The sequence below is a fragment of the Dromiciops gliroides genome, chromosome 4, assembly GCF_019393635.1.
Source record: "Dromiciops gliroides isolate mDroGli1 chromosome 4, mDroGli1.pri, whole genome shotgun sequence".
Classification (NCBI taxonomy): domain Eukaryota; kingdom Metazoa; phylum Chordata; class Mammalia; order Microbiotheria; family Microbiotheriidae; genus Dromiciops; species Dromiciops gliroides.
In genome coordinates, this window is record NC_057864.1 from 254,768,538 (window position 1) to 254,774,537 (window position 6,000).

The 6,000-nt window shown below is 38.0% G+C and overlaps 1 non-coding gene across 1 annotated transcript; it reads left to right on the plus strand.

The window, feature by feature from the left end:
• Positions 1-4,340: 4,340 nt before the first annotated feature.
• LOC122727165 lies at positions 4,341-4,462 on the plus strand. The gene has a single exon (XR_006353112.1). It is a non-coding gene; the product is annotated as a U6atac minor spliceosomal RNA (small nuclear RNA).
• Positions 4,463-6,000: the final 1,538 nt, after the last annotated feature.

Genomic DNA, 6,000 nt, shown 5'->3' on the forward strand with positions numbered 1-6,000 from the left:
TAACTAGGCCAAGCTGTCTCTTTGGTATGATTTCAGCAGACTTTGAAGGATCCTGCCTCCTCTCCTCTCCCCCCACCTCCCCAATTCCTCTTATACCAGTTCTCTGAAGCCTGAAACTCCTCTGCCAAGGGACAAAGTCTTTCATCCCACAGCTAGATATAAGGCTTAAAATGCTAAGACCCTTGGGAGAGGTCTCTGGAGGGAGGAGAAAAAGGGGGCCATAGGTTCTCAAAAGCTGAGAAAGGGCCAGAGGGGTAGGCTAAGGGCAAACTATGCTTACTTCACAGTTTTGCCTAGGGCTGGCCCAGGGGGTGATATCATAAGGCAAATTATGAATTCATGTTAGAAACGAAAGTACAGATGCAGTCCTATTATACACAGCCACACTACACAAGACTAGCCCCTAGAACACCTACAAGAGACTCTTAGAGAGACCTCCAGTGGCCTGGGGACAGAAGAGCCAGAACTTCAGCTTTAGAGGAAATAGGAAAAGAATAAAGGCATGGGGGAAGAGGGACACCTTACCTAGTAGGGGAGTTTCTCCTGGGCAGCACATGGATGGAAAATAATATGGGGGGGAGGGGCAGAGATCATAATGAGAACCAACTTCCTCCTGAGTCCTATATCAAACCCAATCCTTCTAACAAATCATGTCTCTCCCTCCTTCCAAATTCTGCTTTAAAAACCCACTGCTAGGAGACTGATCACAACTTGGCCTTTTATCCTCTCAGAATATCTACAGACAGGTCTAACTATTGTGTTTTGTTCTCCAAGTATGTCCTGTCTTTATGGAAGTGGTCTTCTCAATTCCCTATCCCAAGCTTAGCTAGTAATATGAGAAAAATAAAAACATTGAGATCTTTTTTTTTAAAGGATAACTTTGTTGTATATTTGGAGGGAATAGCAAGTTGTACACTGTAGATTTGTGGTTTCATACGCAACCTTTTCTAATTGTACCATTATGGAAATGTTTGTTTTGTTCTGTAAATTGAAAATTATATATATACATACACACACACACACACACACACACACACACACACACATATATATATATATATATTTGTGGGGCCATGGGGGTTAAGTGACTTGCCCACGGTCACACAGCTAGTAAGTGTCAAGTGTCTGAGGCCAGATTTGAACTCAGGTACTCCTGAATTCAGAGCCGGTGCTTTAGCCACTGTGCCACCTAGCCGCCCTAAATATTTTTTTTTAAAAAGAATCCCCTTCCTCCCTCCACCCAATAATTTTATTTTATTTTTTCATTCAATTCAGCAAGCACCTATGGTATGTTAGGGGAAAAGTGTCAGGCCAGGAAGAATTCAGAGACCTGAGTTCATTTCTCAATTCTGTCACTAACTCTTTTGCTATCATTGTCATTTAATTCCCTCAGATCTCAGTTTCCTCATTTGTAAACCTGAAGGTATCATAGTAGAGTAGAAAACTACTAGCTGTGGAGTCAGGAAGAACTGGGTGTCCAAATCTTACTAGTGGTATTATTCTAGGCAAGTTACTTAACCTTCAGTATCTCAGTTTCCTCATCTATAGAATGAGGGGGTTAGACTAAATGGTCTTTGAATCTGTGATCCTATAACTAGAGGACCTCAAACGTCTTTTCCAAATATGACATTCAATAAGTCTATTAAGCAACTATGACAGATAGGTGATGCAGTAGAGTACCAGGCCTGGAGTCAGGAAGACTCATCTTCATGAGTTCAAACTCTGGTCTTAGACACTTACTAGCTGTGTGACCCTGGGCAAGTCAATTAACCCTGTTTGCCTCAGTTTCCTTATCTGGAACTAGAAAAGGAAATGGCAAACAACTCCAGTATCATTGCCAAGAAAACCCCAAATGGGATCACCAAGAGTCAGACCTGACTGACAGCAACATTAAGCAATTATTCTATGCAGTGCACGAGATTCGAAGATAATAGGAGACAAGGTCCTTCATCTCAAGGAGCTCATAAGAGACACCTACACAAAAACCATAGTGCAAAATAGAATGTGTTAGGTATAATAGAAGTACAAACTGTGGAAAGAAGGAAATAAGGAAGAAAAATATTCTCCCAATTTTTCCCTTTTTGAAGGTTTCAGCTCTACATGTGTCAAAAATAGCAATTTTTAGAAGCTCACAAATATATAATGCTTTGCTTTCCCCACAATGCTTTGTCCTGTGAAGTCAGTATCACAAATATTATTGTCCCCATTTTTTGTAGAAGGATATTGAGGTTCAGAGTAGGAAACTGATTTGCCCATAGAGCAGAGGAACTAGGACTTGAACACAGATCTTCTCTCTCACAGTCCATGATTTATGTCACTCTTTTGAGCAGTCTATTCAAATTTTTTCGACTGATAAAATTATTTTGATCATGGACTTTAGACCTGAAAGGGATCTTTGAGATAATCTCATATCATCTTAGACTCCAGAACTTCATTAGACAGATGAAGAAACAGAAGTGGAGTGAGGAGACTTGCCCAAGGTCATCCAGGCAGGAAGAAAAGCCAGTATTCAAATATAGCTTGTCTGATTCCCAGTCCAGTACTCTTTCTGCAATACACTCTAATGTATATGTATATGCTTTCGTGGATGCATTTGGGGACAGGAGGTGTCCTCAAACCCTGTAATTCTACATACAATGAGCCTTTTATGGAGCAAGTTGTCCCAATGGTTTCACAGTTCCTAGTATTAGCTTAGAAATGGCATATTTTCAGAAATTGTGAGCCATGCCAAACACATACATATACACACAAACTTTAGGATATTTATACACACATGTATATGTATACACACATCTTGTTGTTCAGTAATTTCAGTCATGTTGGACTCTTTGTGACCCTATTTGGGGTTTTCTTGGAAAAGATATTGAAAAGGTTTGCCATTTCTTTCTCCAGCCCATTTTACACATAAGGAACTGAGGCAAACAGGGTTACGTGATTTGCCCAGAATCACACAGCTAGTAAGTGTCTGAGGCCAGATTTGAACTCATGAAGATGAGTCCTCTGTACACACATACACACATGTGTGTATGCATATAGATGTGTGTATGCATATACACATGTATATATGTGTGCATACACACAAAAAACATATATTAGTGCTCATGTCTATACACATGCATATATACATGTACAAATACACATATATACACATATTCCAAAGTTTTATGATGTTTTTGCTTTGTTTTGTTTTGGGCATCACTTCACAGTTTCTGGAAATATCCCATCTCTAAGCTAACCCTGGGTATAGGTAAGACCAAGGAACAGTCTGCCCCATAAAATGTACACTGTATGTAGAGTTACAGGAATTATGGTCACCTCCTGCACCCAAACACAATATATATTTTATATATTTTAATATTCAGGCACTCCACATAGATCTCTATTTCTCAATACTCTTTTTACCCCCCTCCTTTAGAAAGGATAGAAATGAAATAGCCGAGAGATAGATTGGGATGATCTTGTCAACTCTGCCCCCACTATGATGCTAAACATCTGGGAGGCTGTCAGCTATAAAAATAGCAAAATGTCTGGTTTCCCCCAAAAGTCATAGAGAAAATAGCTAATAGTCTTTTATGAAAGTTTACCTGGCCAAAATTGCTCCCTGGGAAAAGTCTGGGATAATAATAGTTTGGGAAGAGAATGAGGCAGAAAGAAGCCTAGTCTACTCTCTACATGCCTTTGGTTAAGTCATTTCCTCTCTTGGGTTTACTTATCTGTAACGTTGGGAAGCTGGGCAAATGCAAGTCTTATAGGATGTAACTACAAAACAATTTTTACAGAAATAAGAGATCTAAATAATTAGAGAAATATTCTGTGTTCATTGTTAGACCTAAGCAACATGGTAAAAATGGTGGATACTACCTAAATTATTCTACAAGTTTAATGTCATACCAATCCAATTACTAAAGGAATACTTTATGAATTAGACAAAATAACAACAAAACTCATTTTGAGGAATAAAAGATTGAGAATATGAAAGGATATAATCAAAGGGGGAAGGGGTGCTTGGTGCTATCAGATAGCAAAATGTACTTTAAAGCATTAATTATTAAAACTAATGGATAGTGTATTAAAAATACAGAAAAGTAGATGAGTTGAACAGACAAGATAAGTAAGACCCAGAAACAGCAATATAGTGTTTGACAAATTCAAGAATACAAAATACTAGGGGAAAGGATTCTTTTATTAGATAATAACAGCTAGAAAAACTGGGGTGGGGGGAGCAGTCTGGTAAAAAAAAAATAGGTGTAGATCAGCATTTAATAACATATATATCCCCAATAAACCTCAAAAGTATAAGTGATCAAAAATAAAAGTCATACCATAAAAACATTAGAGGAGTGTTGTATGAAAGGAGAGGTTAGCACTCCCCTTGATAAGGATGGAAGAGGTCCTCGTAGCCTTTACAACACATATATAGTTAAGGCATTGCCACCTACTCTGTGGCATCTAACCATGTTAAAAAAAATTAGAGGATAATGAAAGGTTATAGCTTTCACAATTTTAGATAGAGGAAAAATTGATGTCATAAAAGACAAAATGGACAATCTCAATTAAATAAAATTTAAAAGCTTTTGCATAAATAAATTTAATGCACTTAAAATCAGGAGAAAAGCTAGAGAATAAGGGAAAGAATTATTGTATCAAATATCTCTGATAAAAATTAGACATCTAAATTCTATGGAGAATTGATACAATAATATGGAATCATGATCCATTCCCCAACAAATACAGTCAAATGATAGTTTTTTGTTTTTTGGTTTTTTTTGCGGGGCAATGGGGGTTAAGTGACTTGCCCAGGGTCACACAGCTAGTAAGTGTCAAGTGTCTGAGGCCGGATTTGAACTCAGGTCCTCCTGAATCCAGGGCCGTTGCTTTATCCACTGTGCTATCTAGCTGCCCCGATAGTTTTTAAAAGAAGGAATACAGTCAATAACCTCCTGAAACACTTTTAAAAATCACTAATACCAAATAAGTCTTTTTCTTTTTATTGGGATGTCTATGGGATATAAATCTAGTAGTGGCATTGCCGGATCAAAGGGTATGCTCAGCTCTATAGCCCTTTGGGCATAATTCCAAATTGCTCTCCAGAATGGTTGGATCTTTTCACAACTTCACCAACAGTGGATTAGCGTCCCAGCTTTCCCACATCCCCTCCAACAACCAATATTTTCCATTTTTGTTATATTTGCCACTCTGATAGGTGTAAGGTGATTCCTCAGAGTTATTTTAATTTGCAATTCTCTGATCAATGATGATCTAGAGCATTTTTTAACATGATTATTGATAGCTTTGATTTCTTTGCTGAAAACTGCCTGTTCATATCCTTTGACCATTTATCAATTGGGGAATCAATTGAGGAACGTCTATACAAGGTATGGTATATGATGGGGATGGAATATTATTGTGCAGTAAGAAATGACAAGCAGGGGGCAGATAGGTGGCACAGTGGATAGAGCACTGGCCCTGGAGTCAGGAGGACCTGAGTTCAAATCCGGACTCAGACGCTTGACACTTACTAACTGTGTGACCCTGGGCAAGTCACTTAACCCCAACTGCCTCACCAAAAAAAAAAAAAAAAAAAAAACCAAGAAAGAAAGAAAGAAAAAGAAATGACAAGCAGGATGACTTTAGAAAAGCTTGGAAAGTTATGTATGAAATGATGTATTAGGAAGTGAGCAGAACTAAAAGAACACCGTACACAGAGACAGCAATATTGCTTGATGAAGAACTGTGAATAACTTAACTATTCTCAACAATACAATAATCCAAGACAATCCTAAAGGACTATTGATGAAACATACTATCAATCTCCAAAGAAAGAACTGATATTGATGGAATAGACTGAAGCATGCTATTTTTCACATTCTTACATTTTTTATGATTTCATTTGCTTATACAAAGTGACAAATATGGTGATGTTTTTCATTATCACACATGTATAACCCATATCAGATTGTTTGCCACCTCAGGGAGGGGGGAGGAGAGGGAAGGAAGGAG